The following is a 14,080-nucleotide window of genomic DNA, read 5'->3' as shown; positions in this document are numbered from 1 at the left end:
CCTGATTTTGGGCCTCCCTCCATTCTTTTTGCCTTTGTCCAGAATTCTTTCATTTAAGAGGTTTAGTCATATACTTAATACAGAATAAAGTTTCTGTTGAGTCCAACTACTGCGCTATCGTCTCTGTGTATGACAATGAAAAAAGCACAGAGGAAACGCAGTATAGACTCAAAAAAAAAAACGTTTTATTGCAGCGCAAAGAATCTATGATGTATCAGTACAATTTATAGCGAAAAGCACAATGTTCTAAACTTAAAAAACAATTGACATATTGCTGAAAAGTCACTAGTTTAGCGCTTTCACCAACAATATGTTCTGAGGAAGCCAACATATTGTTGGTGAAAGCGCTAAACTAGAATGTTTTAACTCCTTTGTTACTTTTTTTTCAGGAGAAGTGGTCCTAGTTATGTCTTCCTCATCAGATGCATCATGGTCATCTTTAACATTTAAAGATAACAAGTTGATAAGATGGAATGAGTGTGTGTACATGCTGGTTTGTATGTGTGTGTGTATTCACTTTTACTACTTACCTATACTTATACCGCGTCTTGTATTTGAAAATTGTTTTGTTTCTTTTATACTATATGTTTTTGTATATCTATTGAATACTACTTTATTATCTCTTTTTACTGGGTTCCTTCTGACAACAGACTATGCCTAGTCAGGCCAACCCAGTGAATTTATTTTATTGCATTTGTTTACCGGGAAAGTTCACTGGGCCTAAAAGAGCCCATTTTCAGTGGAGGCCCGGGGAGAAAAGCTCCAGTGAGATGCAGAAAAAATATAAACATTCATTAGTACAGAAGCAGAAACAGTGTTACAGATAGTAAATATAGTAACATATACAGAATATGTACATAAAAGCAGGAATCTAGTTTGTTTGATTACAGTAATATATACAAAAAATATACATTAAAGTAGAATTCAGTGATTCAATCAGAGTGGTATAAACAGAGAATATTAATCAGTATTATTGTACCAGTATCAACAAGTGAAGATAAAAATAAATATGGAGAAAGTATCATCAGTCACTAGTAGCAAAAGACATAGGAGTTTAGTAATCATATAAGGAAAGTGAAGAGGTTAGGTTTTAGAGCAGGTACATAGCCAGGAAGAGTTGAGATGATTTTTCAGTATTTGTTTGAAGGTGGTGGTGCTGTCTGTGTTTCTTATAGAAGGCGGAAGTGAGTTCCATAGTTTGGCGATGGTGAAGGAATAGAGGAGTTGACCAGCAGGTAAGGTGGGCTTATCTGCTTTTAGAAGTAGATGATTTTCAGATTTTAGATGCCTGCTGGAATGGTATTTGGCAAGTAGAGTTGAGAGAGCAGGACAGTCTATGGGTCTGTAGATTATTTTGTGCACAGTAGTTAGTTGGGTGAATGAGAGATGGTGGAGGGGTTCCAGCCACCCTAATTGTTTCGATGACTTACAGTGGTGGGATGAGAATTTGGCCTTGGTGGCATATTTTGATATTCTGTTGTAACACATAGCAAGTTTGGATTTTGTAGAATTTCAGATATTAGTGAGGAGAGGGGCACCATAAAGGAGAGAGGGTAATAAAAAGGTAGTTGCAAGGGTTTGTCTAGTAGAGAGGCTAGGAAAGTGTTGGTGCCTGTAGAGCAAACAAAGCTTTTGGTGTGTGTTTTTGATGTTATTGTTTATGTGTAGGTCACAGTTAAAGGTTTTCATGTATAATAATGCCGAGTAACTTAGTGTGTGGGACAACTTTTATAGTGGTATTGTCTTGGGCTTGTATAGTGAAGAGTTTTTTATCAAATGGAGTTGTTTTCCTGGGAGTAAAAATTACTAGTTTTTTTTTTTTTTTTTGGATTTAGGGCAAGATAATTGTTAAGCATCCAAGATTCAGTAGATGTGAGGGTATTCTGGGTAATTTGCTGGAGTTCAGAACTGGAATTTGCAGTGCATATTATTGTAGAGTCATCAGCATACTGGATTACTGAGCATTGTGGGAGAGTGGTGTGAAAGTTGTTAATAAAGATGCTAAATAAGAGATGACCAAGTATGGAGCCTTGGGATACCCCTGTGGAAATATTGAGGAAGGGAGAGTAAGACTGTTGCCAGAAAGTTCACACCGGGATCACACCAACAGCACTACTAGATAGGGCAAAACCAAAGGTGCAACTGGTGAGATAGCCAGGAAACCAAAAGAGAAACCAACAGTTTAGCGCTTTCATCCACAATTTTAATATGTGAACTTCTTCAGAAACAAATACACATTAAACCCAGTTCCTTAAATATACCACAATACAGGAAATGACATCAAATTCATTGTTAATTGTTAATTAACATAAAATACATTCCAGTAAAGTCAAAATCAAATGCAATAATCAAATGGAAAAAAATATGATAATAAACTCAACCAAATAAATTCAATGAAATGAAATAAAATGAAGACATAAATGTAAAAATGTTTCCTGTGATAAAAATGTTAAAAGGCAAACTACAAACCTATCTATATATTAAAAAACACTTTAAATTGATAGACTCATTCAAGCCAGGGAACTTATCAGCCCCTAACACAAGTTGCCACAATGATTCCTTACACTCCAAAACATTGTTTAAATCCCCACCATACTCACTAGTGTGAATCTTTTCCAACACTGAGAACTCAAATTTCTTGAAATCCCTAAAAACTGTTGCATGTTTGGCCAAAGAATTGAACCTGTCTTTGTTTTTTATGACTAAATTGTGTTCATAAATTCTCTTTTTCAAAGCCCTTTTAGTTTTACCTACATAGTAATGCTCACATGATACACAATTAGCAATGTAAATTACATATTCTGAATTACAATTGTAATAACCTTTAGCCCAGATAGTGTAGTTCAAAAATCTAATAAATACAGAAGTACTATTACTAATAAATCTACATTGTCTGCAATTATTACATGCATATGTACCCCTCTTAATGCTGACAGCCCTAATGTTGTCCTGATGTTTGTTGTGGTCCGCCTCAAGCATGGACTTTAAATTAATTACCCTTTTGTAGGTGAATGTGGGTTTAACCCCCAGGGTATCAACCAGTTCTTTGTTGCCCAACACCACCTTCCAAGTGTTAATAATTATGTCTTTAATAAGCCACATTTCGTTGACAATGGGTAAAGGGAAGGCAATGTTGAAAGTGTTATAAATATCAGAAATAGTGGAACTAAAACTTATATCCATTTGACCAGACAAAAGAATTGGTTTGGCAACACCCTTCCTCAACAAAATGACTTCTTGCTCTATATTGTTAATCCATTCTGCTGTATAACCTCTGTAGAGAAATAAGGATCGTAAAAATCCAATTTCCCTGAAAAATGTGTTGTCATCCGTAGTGAGCCTGCTCAAACAAATAATTTGGCCCTTGACAACACCTTTTTTCATATGTGTAGGATGTAGACTATCCTTATGTAGATACTGGTTGGCAAAAACCTATTTTCTGTAAATTTGACTACTAAACTTGTTAATTTTGTCTACACTAAGCAGGACGTCAAGGAAGGGAACACTGTCACCAAAATCACTCATTTTGAACTCCAAAAACTGTGTGGTCTGATTCAAATCGTCTACCAATGCAGAAAATTCCTCTGAAGAACCAGTCCATACAAAAAGTAAATCATCTATAAATCTAAAATAGGAAAGTACTTTGGTAAAACTAGAATGATTTACCAAAAATTTGAGTTCCCAATTGGCCATCACAAGGTTGGCAAATGCTGGTGCCACTCTAGCCCCCATAGCTACTCCTGATATTTGGAACAGGGTCCCGAGCTACATAAGGCAGAGCCCCTCACTATCACTCTTCAAGAGGAACCTTGATGAGTGGATGGGTAACAGAAAGTTCACACCGGGGATCACACCAACAGCACTATTAGATAGGGGCCAAGGGTACTGGCTGCTAGTACAAGGGTCTAGGGAACTACTAAAGGGGCGGTGAATACCGCACAGTGTGGCTGGGCTAATATATGTCTTTGGGCAGATAGCTCAGTACCAACCTATGAACCTATTTGGTGGATTGCTGCCTATTAGAGAGATAGCTACTGAACCATTGTAGGGTAAGGGGAGAAATGTGGAGGGTGGATAGTTTAGAGAGTAGGATAGTGTGGGAAATGGTATCAGAAGCTTTGGAGAGGTCAAGGAAAAGTGAAGCAATTATTTTACCAGAATCCCTTGCCCGGTTAACTGTATCGAGGAAGGATAGGAGGGTGGTAGTGGTGCTGTGTCCTGGTCTGAAACCATGCTGAGTGGGTGATAAAATTTGATTTTCATGCAGGTGGTTGAGGAGTTGGGCATGGATGCATTTTTACAGTATTTTAGAGAGGGGTGAGAGAATTGCTATGAGTCGAAAGATTGTGGTGTCTGTGTTGGTGCCACCTCTGGGTAAGGGAAGAATGAATGCTTTTTTCCAGATGTCTGGGACAAGGGATTCTTTAATTGATCTGTTAATGAGTATGCTGATGGGATAAACTATAGAGTTTGCTGCTAGCTGCAGGAAATGTGGGGGTAGATTGTCAGGGGCCAGAGTACAGGGTTTTAGCTTACGTAAAAGTTTTTTTTATTGTGCTGGTGGGTATGGGAGAGAATTTTAGGTTAGGGTTAAGGGTAGACTTGTTTTCTGGGAGAATTTGGTCATCAGCTGTCTTGGTGGTGTTGGTGTTAACTGTAGAAAAGGTGGCGGTTAGGTTAGCTATGGTGTCAATGAAGCAGGAATTGAAGAGGGTAGCAAGTTCAGTGGGAGTTTTTTGTGGGTTAGGGGGTGGATTGCTTGGAGAGCCTGGGTGTATAAATAAATAGTAAGGAATTAACTAGAAAAAGATTGTAGTAAACCATTTTACATGAAACATCTAGTATGCTTGAAGTCAGCAAAAATGTAAGTAAACTTGAAAATTATTTTTTCTTTAGTGAAACATGAATTAACATTGAAAATATTTGAACACATTCATTATTAATGCAGTTGTATAGTGACTTTAGAATCTTCTGTGCCAAAAATGCTTAGTCCTAGTATTTACAATAGCTGGTCATGAAGAAAGCAGTAAATGGCACTTTGTTGACATCTCTGAATGTTTTCTTGTCTTTGCACTACCTCCTTTGATTTCCTGTTATTGGACATTGTAGCACATTTTTAAACACCTGTGCACGTACATTAACAGAAAAGAAAACAAAATAAACCATATTAACATTGTTTCCATTTACACACATAATACATTATGTTTTGTTTCTTTATGACAGCTTTCTTTCAATCCAGTATAGGTTCATAGGTAGGCTAGCTGCCATTGCGGGTAATTTTTGCTCAAAATAACCAGTCCCATTTGATTATAGATTAGCCTTACGCATGCCGTGGTCACTAATTATATATTACCCCTAAAGATAATAACTGGGTCATAACCATAGATCATTTCTGAAGGGACCATGCATGGGATACAGCATTTAGAAGTTATCTGTGTCCAGTATTATTGCAGGAGTTAGTCTTGGGGTCATTTTTTTCTGTTTCCCATCCATAGATCTAAGGTGCACTTGAATATGGACACAGCTGAACTTTGTTTTATGTAAATGGGGATTCTGTTCCATAGCATCAGTATCCCCTACAAGATATATTTCTCACTCCAAACCGTGTTGCAAAAGAGGTTTAGATCCCTAGTCTGAGTATTACTGTTGCCATTTGACTTGCTGATGTGCAGTAAATCCATCAGTATTGGGTCAGAGGATGGTTTATATTCTAGACACAGGTCACCTGTCTGCAGTCTGTAGGATACTGTGTATAGTGAAAGGGCTTTGAGTCAGTCTATGTAGGACATGTTGTTTAGGACTTGTATCCTTTTAGTAAGGTATCTCTGTGAGCATTCCATTTGTTGCATGTGTCTGGACAGATACATGCCAAAGGGGGCATTATACTCAGTGATTGGTCTAATGAGGGGTGAGTAAAGGGGGACAATTACATCCCTGGATCTAGATACCATCCCATTGTTTATAAGCTGTGCTATATAGGAGGAATTGGTCAAAAGTTAAGTCATTGTCCACTGAAGTTCCCAAATCCCAAAAAACTGGGCAACTTTTAGGGACATATTGTCAATGTCATAGCTCCCTTGGGTAGATGACTTCCCAAAGGATACAGTAGTACATTTTTTGATATTTAGTTTCAGACCATGATTTTTGCACCATTTATTTATTTCAGACAAATCATCCTAGAGGATGACTAAGTAATTTGCAGATTCAGTGACTGTTAGTCAACCAGAGCCCTTTGGTATTAGCTTTTACTTCAGAAAAATAGATGCCAAACAGGAGAGGTGCTAGTACAAAACCTTGGCAAACTCCATTGTTGATTGGTCTCTTTGTGGAGAGAACTACCCCTATTTTGTTTGTCTGCATCCTGTCTGTGGGTCATTTTGGCCATCTAGCGGGTGACATAGTGGTTTATTCCCAGTATGCTTAGCGTTTGTATTATGCCCGAGTGGAGAATTGTCAAAATCTTTGGCTAGACGTAGGAGTGTTGTGTGTACCATTTTGCCTTCATTCATTGCTTTAGTGACCATTTAAAAAAAATTCCACCAGGCTGGATAATCATGACCTGCCTTTGATGAATCTAGACATAGATGGGTCCAGTGTTTGGAGGTTCCCATGATAAGTCTTTCCATAGCTTTGCATATTAGAATGGTCAGACATATGGGTCTGTAATTTCCTGAGCCTGTGGAAGTTCCTCCTTTATTCAGGGGAATGAATACAGCTGTTCTTTCACTTGGTACAACACCAGTGTTACAGACATTACAAAAATTCTTCAATTCTTGTCTTCCCTTAAACTTCACTCCTCCTTTTGAATATTACTCTGCATGTATTGTTTCCACAAATTCCATTTATGTGTATGTAATTTGCTCATTCCCTTTTCTAAAGATTCTTCTTCCATTTCTTTTATCTCTTTTTACAATATCCAGTACTTCAAATACAGTTGGTTTACATTTTGATTTCTGTTTTCTAGTAATTGCTTTTTTGGTAGCAGACAGAGTTAAACTTATTAAGAACCTACTTTGTCTACTTATTAAGATCTTAGTTTGTCTGGGCAATTTAGATCTTGTGCTCCAACTCAGCAGAATCATTTCCCTAGTTACAGACATTTGATTCCCCCAATAGTTCTTGACCGAGTAGAGATTTTTTTTAATCTGCCCACTCATTGCACTCCCAAAAAAAATGTTCCCAGTTGCCTCTTTCTTCCCTATCACACCTCCAACATTTGTTGTCTTCTTGCGAAAAAATTCTTTGAGGTGTTCTTGGTTTATAAACATACCTCTGCAAACACTTCCAAGCAAAAATGCTAAAGCTTCTGGACTTGTTACATACTTGAAAGCCATGCATATATCCTCTCACTGTTACCTTGTAAATTACTTTTACAGTCTCTCTTTCCAGTCTTTTCAGACCTCTCTTGAGTGATTTTTATAGTTAGCATGCATTATTTTATATGCAGTACAAATTATCCCCTTTTTAACAGCAACTTCTGTTCTTGATTCGACTGAATTTTATCTCAACAGGTCTTTCCGTTAGGACTCCCCTATCCATTTCTGTTTGCCTATACTCTCATATAAATCTGTGATAGGAAGCAGTCTCTAACCTGCAGTCCAAACTTCTTCTTGGACTCATCCCACCCTATTACTTTTCCCTCTCTAGTTATTTGCTCCCAAAACCTTGGTTCCTTTACCATTTGTGACTGGTAAATGACAGCCCCCTCTTGCCCTATTTTCTGTACACATGCATGCAGTCATCCCTATTGTAAAACCTCCTTTCTGTATTTATGTATTGGCTTAGTTCTTAAAATAACTTCTGCAACTTTATGAATGAATATTCTTATTAGTGGTTATTATTCTCCTTAAGGATTTGCTTAGACAAATCCCACTTTCTCCTTATTTCTTGAACTCCCCCTTCTCATTGTCATCCCTTTCCACTTTGAATTGTAGATGTCTGCTTGTGTTATGTATATGAATCTTAACTGGGTAGCTCTAAAATGACTTTTCAAATATGGTAGTCCTAAGCCAAATTGTTCTTTTGGGAAGGTAAACGTATCCCAGTGAAATTTTGCCCTCTTTTCCTCAGTGATAAATTCCTTCATCTTTGTAATGATTGTCCACAATGTTGCCTCCTGCTTATTAAAAATATGCCTGAAATGTATATAAAACTAAAGGCACTAAAATAATTTCACTGCATTTATGTTATTATCCATATCCATAAATAAATGCTTCGAGTTTCTCAGTTTTTACATTACTTTTTTTATTCTCTTACCATGTTATCTTTAGCCACCGTAACAGAAGTCCTTTTAATCCATACTCCTAAATACTTTATCTTATCCAAGTCACAAGTGGGCACATATTTTACAGGTATAGCCTTTATCTTCATTCATTTTATATCCTGAAAAGACATGAAACTGTCTCAGAATGTTCCAGAACACTGAGTTCTGCTTTTCTGTATTTGTCAAGTACAAAATAATGTCATCAGCAAATAAAGGTGACATTTCTTGGTTACCATACCAGTTACACCCTTGAATTTTAAGTGGCTCTAATATAAAGCAAATAACAAAGGAGGAAGAGGATACCCCTTCCTGGTTCCCTTCTGCATACACAACTTGTCAGGGAGGAGCCCTCCTCTTTAAGTCTTGCCTGAAATCCTTCATATATCCTCCTAATTAACCTCATTGTATCAGGAAATGTAAATGCTTCCATTGCCGTACTGATAAAATTTCTGCTTACTCCGTCAAATTCTTTCTCTGCGTTAAGACCCATCAACACCAGTGGTATTTTCTTACATTCTGCTTCCTTTTGGATCATCATTGTTGTGTTAATGTTATCATATGATTGCCTCCATTCCAGAAAAACACATTGATCCATATCACTCAATTCTGGGAACACATTTGCCATTCTTTTAGCTAGTATAGGTATAAATACTTTATAATCATGGTTTAAGATTGGAATGAGTCTTTCTGAAGCTGCATCTGATAGGTCTTTATCCTCTTTAAGTAATACAACCTCCACCACTTTCTTGCACGATACTGGTGCTTTACCTCCTTTTAAAATGCTTTTAAACAAAATCTTCCAGATTTTTATCACTTTCTTCCCTCCTACTTATAAACATCTACAGGAATACCATCTGTTCCTGGAGACTTCCATGTTGATTGATTATACAGTACCATTTTTATCTCATTTCCTACTATCTTACCTATTCATTTTTGAGCCTAATCTTTCTCTAATCTTGGTTCAGTTAAGTCTTCCATGAATATTTCCATTTGTGATCTTTTTTAGCTTCCGCATTCCTGTGCTTTATACAAATTTTCAGAAAATGTCCAAAATCTCTAATACCTGTAAAGGATCTCTGGTTATTTTACTCGTCATAAGTGCCCTAATTGTGGTAACAGCCCTCTCAACTTTCTGTTGCCCAAGTCACTGTGCTAAATGTTATCCAAAAATAGTTGCTTAACGGCAATCTTTCTAAACTCATGCATATTATCCATATGATCCCTTATTTTCTCTTTAGCACTTTGCAGTTGCTCCTCTTCCTATTCTGTGATGCCTTCACCTTTGTCAGCACCTTTAAATAATCGGTATTACTTCTTAACCATATCTTTTTCTGTTTTATTTGCGGCTTGTTTCTAAACTCTATTTTCACTTTATCCCACTCACTAACTTTTCTTTCTGAAGAAAGTTTGCTTTCCATAATAGCTGTTGAATTATTTCCAGTACTCATTCCATAAATTCCTCTCTTTTTAACAGGTAGTTTGAAAAGTGCCATTGTCTCATTTTTACTTCATCATCCTGCGTTTTTATCTTAGCTTTTATTGGTGCATGACCTGAAATAGTTATTGGGTGTATGTTGAAGCTTTCAGTTAAATATTTATGATGTTCATCGTGCATACAGCTGCAGTCATAACAGATGGGTTGTCCTGCCGTCAGGCGGGTCCTCGGTCGGCCAAATTCCAAAGTCTAGGTCCGGCGTCGATTGTCGTCGCTTCTTCCCTGACGTCAGTGAGACAGGGGTATAAAAGAACAAGCCAACGCCATTTTCTTCAGTCTTTCTTGCCGCGCGGTGCCCGAAGCAGAAGCAGTTCACAAGTGCCGGTCGGCCAGCTCCTGAGATTACGAATATTTCTCAACCGAAGACTTCTTGAAAGCTAAGTACCCCGTTGGGGAAACTTTTCTTGCCTCAGACCGATGTCAGACAAAGTTAATAATTGCATTTCATGTGGGAAGCAAATACCGCATAAGGATTTCCATTCCCTCTGTATACCTTGCTTAGGCCCAGACCACAACGTCTCGGCCTGTCGTTTTTGTGCTACATTCAACAGACGCACTATTAAGCATCGGGCGGAGTTCGCCCAACACTATTTTGGCAAAAAGTTAATTACAACATGTCGTCGGATACTCCGACTCCAATTTTGAGTAAACGACGGAAAGATAAGGACCGACATACGAAGTCCGTGACTTCTACCGACACCATGCTAAAGCCGACTACATGTGCTCCGGTTCTCAGCGAGGCGCCTACGCAGCCCCTGACTACCGATGACACTTCATTAGTGGTGTCTTCTGTGCCCGAGGTCGCAGGCTCTTCGGCTCTCACCCCGACTACAGATACCGAAGTCACTCTTGGCGGGGAAACTCAGAGTTCAGACAGGCCTGCCACCTCTCAAGGTGTCTTCAGGCCTTCTCCTTTTTTTTCCATTAAGGCTTACACTAAATCTAAAGCAGCCATGCATTCTAAAAGACAAGCTCCACAGGGCCCCTCTCAAGGCCCCATGCCTAAAAAGCAGATGCTCAAAATGGCTGAGGATTTGATTACTCTTATCAGGGGTTCTCAACCCCCCTCGGACAAAAGGCCCAGAGTGGAGGAAGACTACCCTTCCTCGGACCAGGCCTCCATTACTTCAGAACATTCTGAGGACCAGGAACATTCTTACTCCCCTTTCGAAGATTCTGATGCAGAGGAGTCCATTCCCTCTGTCTCCCCCCCTGAGGATTACTGTTTTGGGGAAGCATTGCATACCTTGAGGGAACACTTCCACTGGGAAGGACAAGAGTACTCAGACACAAGAAAAGGCTCAGGGATTTTCTTTTGCTCCCTCAGCACAGGCCTCTGGCTATACCTCCTGTCTTAGACATACTAGATGATGTGTATTCAGAGGCCAGCCTTAACCCAGATTCTTTACCTCCAGCTCCAGTCAAGCCTGACAGGTATTACCGGGTTCCTGATTCACACCAATTCCTATACAAAAGCCATGCGGCTGACCCAGAAACTATTTCACAGGGTCCCAAGGGAATTAAGGCCTCCACTGCCAAAAATCCATTACCTTCAGAGAGAGATTCCAGAGCTTTAGAAAGGTGGGGGAAAAAGGTATACACCTCGGCCACTTTAACCATGAGGGCTTTAAACTGTCAGTTCCATATGTTAAAGTATCAACAGTTTTTGTTATCTCAATTGAAAAGCAAAATGTCACAACCTGAACAACCAGATTTGAAGGAGTTGCAGGATTTGTTACATAGTGCAGAGCAAGTGGATAAACATACCTTGCAATGTGGTTTTGATGCTTTAGAGGCCTCTTGTAGAGCTGCTGTTACAAGATCAGTCATACGTAGACATGCTTGGCTCAAAGAGCAAACCTTACCAGATCATGTCAAAGCTAAATTACTTGATGCACCTCTGCAAAAAGATGTATTGTTTGGTGTTAAAGCTGAGGCGGTATTAAAGAAAATGGAGGAAAAGGCAAAATCAATGCAAACAGTGAAAGATTTCCTACAGGTACAACCGCCACGTTTCAGTAGAAATTGGCCTTCAAAAAATTGGTCCTTTCCAGCCACGGATAGACCTCAAAGAGGTAGATACAGGTGCCCGAGAGGTAGAGGGCAATCTCAAGGATCATTTAGAGGCAGACAATGGCAAACACCTACACCAAGAGGGGGTGAGGATAGTTCACAGCCATTCAGAAGGCAGACCCAATGACTTCCCCCTATGCATGCCAAGCAAGGCTCAAATGGCAGCACCTTTAGGCGGAAAACTGGCATTATTTTCGAAAAATTGGCATATTGTCACAAAAGACAAATGGATCCTGGACATTATAGACAAAGGTTACAGATTCCACTTTCACACCCTTCCACAAATGAGAGGCATGCCAAACCTGCCACACAATCAATGGGCAGAGGCACAAAAGCAAATTTCAGATCTCATGGACATGAAAGCTATTCAAGAGGTACCTGCACAAGAACAGGGTCAAGGTTTTTATTCCAGACTATTCCTGGTACCAAGGAAGGGCAAAGATTGGAGACCTATTTTGGACCTATCCATCCTAAACACATACTTACTCGTACCAAAGTTCAAGATGCTCACATTACAGCAGCTTCTTCCCATGCTGGGCAAGGAGTCTTGGCTGGTAACATTGGACCTCAAGGAGGCATACCTGCATGTCCCAATCAGACAAGATTGCAGAAGATACCTCAGATGTCTTGCAGGTTCATCCCATTATCAATTCTCTGCATTGCCCTTTGGCTTATCTACTGCCCAGAGTGTTCATGAAATGCCTGGCATCAGTAATTGCCTTCTGCAGACTTCAAGGGATACAAATATACCCATATCTGGATGACTGCCTGATCCAAGCGGACAGCAAACACACTCTTCTGAAACACCTGGCGTTTGTAATAATGTTGTTGAAATCTCTGGGATACACAGTCAACAAAAAGAAGTCAAGACTAATACCCTCTCAAACAATAATTTTCCTGGGTGCCAGCTTGGATACAAACACCCAGATGGCTTACCTCATGCCAGAGAAACAAGGACAATTAACTCAATACTTCAGAAAACTGGCAACCTTCACCAGGCTGACTGCAAGGAAAATCCTGCAGGCTCTGCGATTCATGGCATCTTGCATCCTGCTAATCCCATGTGCAAAGCTGCATATGAAGAAACTTCAATGGTACCTAAAAAACTTATGGTCTCAACACAGCCACAGTTTGGAAGCAGTCATACCACTGATTCCATGTCTTCAAAAGGAATTTCTGTGGTGGGCTCAAGCATGCCAAAGAAACATAGGTCTCCCATTCTGCAAGCCTCAAGCAAATCAAGTCATCACAACAGACACCTCGGACTACGCCTGGGGGGCACACATGACAGATCGGTGCATTCAGGGCAAATGGTCACAAAAAGAAAAGCACCTACAAATCAATCAAAAGGAAATGCTAGCAGTAATAAATGCTATTATGGCTTTCAAAGATCTACTGCATCCAGGACAACTATTGATAAGAACAGACAACACCACAGTGATGTGGTACATAAACAAACAGGGAGGAACTCATTCATATCCCCTGTGCAGACTAGCCATGTCCCTTTGGAACACGGCTCTGGAATTGCAAATCCAACTTCAAGCACAATTCCTGCCAGGGAAGGAAAACACACTGGCAGACAACCTGAGCAGAACTATGACAGATCCACACGAATGGAAGTTGCATCCTCAAGTTTTCACAATGATCATTCAAGCATGGGGAAGGCCAGACATAGATCTCTTTGCCACCCACAGAAATTACCAATTGACAAAATTCTGCTCAAGGACCTTTCATCCACAGGCCTGGAAAGTGAACGCACTCTCTTTCAGTTGGACAACAATGACAGTTTATGCCTTTCCACCTCTTCCACTACTGGCCAAAGTTCTATTAAAAGCCAGAGCAGACAGACCAAAGATGATTCTCATTGCTCCAGACTGGCCAAGACAACACTGGTACCCACTCCTGAGGAGCCTGACACATTCCCCACCATGGATCCTGCCTCTAATGCCTCTTCTACTGACTCAGCACAACTTCAAAACTCTTCGCAGTCAGCTGAAAACACTCAATCTAGCCGCATGGAGAATTCCTTAAATTCACAGCAGACCCTACTCTCCAAGGAGGTGCAGGATGTCATTTTGGAGGCCAGAAGGCCTTCCACTAGAAAAGCCTACTCTGCAAAATGGAAACGGTTTTGTGTCTGGAATCAGAAAAAGGGTCAGAATCCTGGAATACTGAATTTACCTCAAATACTACAGTACCTAGCCGAGCTGCTAGGCAGTGGACTTTCATTCTCCTCCATCAAGATCCAT

General features: G+C 39.6%; 1 protein-coding gene across 2 annotated transcripts in view; it reads left to right on the top strand.

Moving 5' to 3' along the window:
* PXDN (peroxidasin) overlaps nt 1-14,080 on the top strand; it is a 2,220,827-nt gene that overhangs the window by 1,711,181 nt on the left and 495,566 nt on the right. The gene's annotated exons all lie outside the window — the stretch shown is intronic.

Source organism: Protopterus annectens, chromosome 1.part0 (genome assembly GCF_019279795.1).
Source record: "Protopterus annectens isolate FY-2018-M chromosome 1.part0, PAN1.0, whole genome shotgun sequence".
Lineage (NCBI taxonomy): Eukaryota > Metazoa > Chordata > Ceratodontiformes > Protopteridae > Protopterus > Protopterus annectens.
Note: the sequence above shows the minus strand (reverse complement) of the source record. Positions and strands in the feature narration are given on the sequence as shown.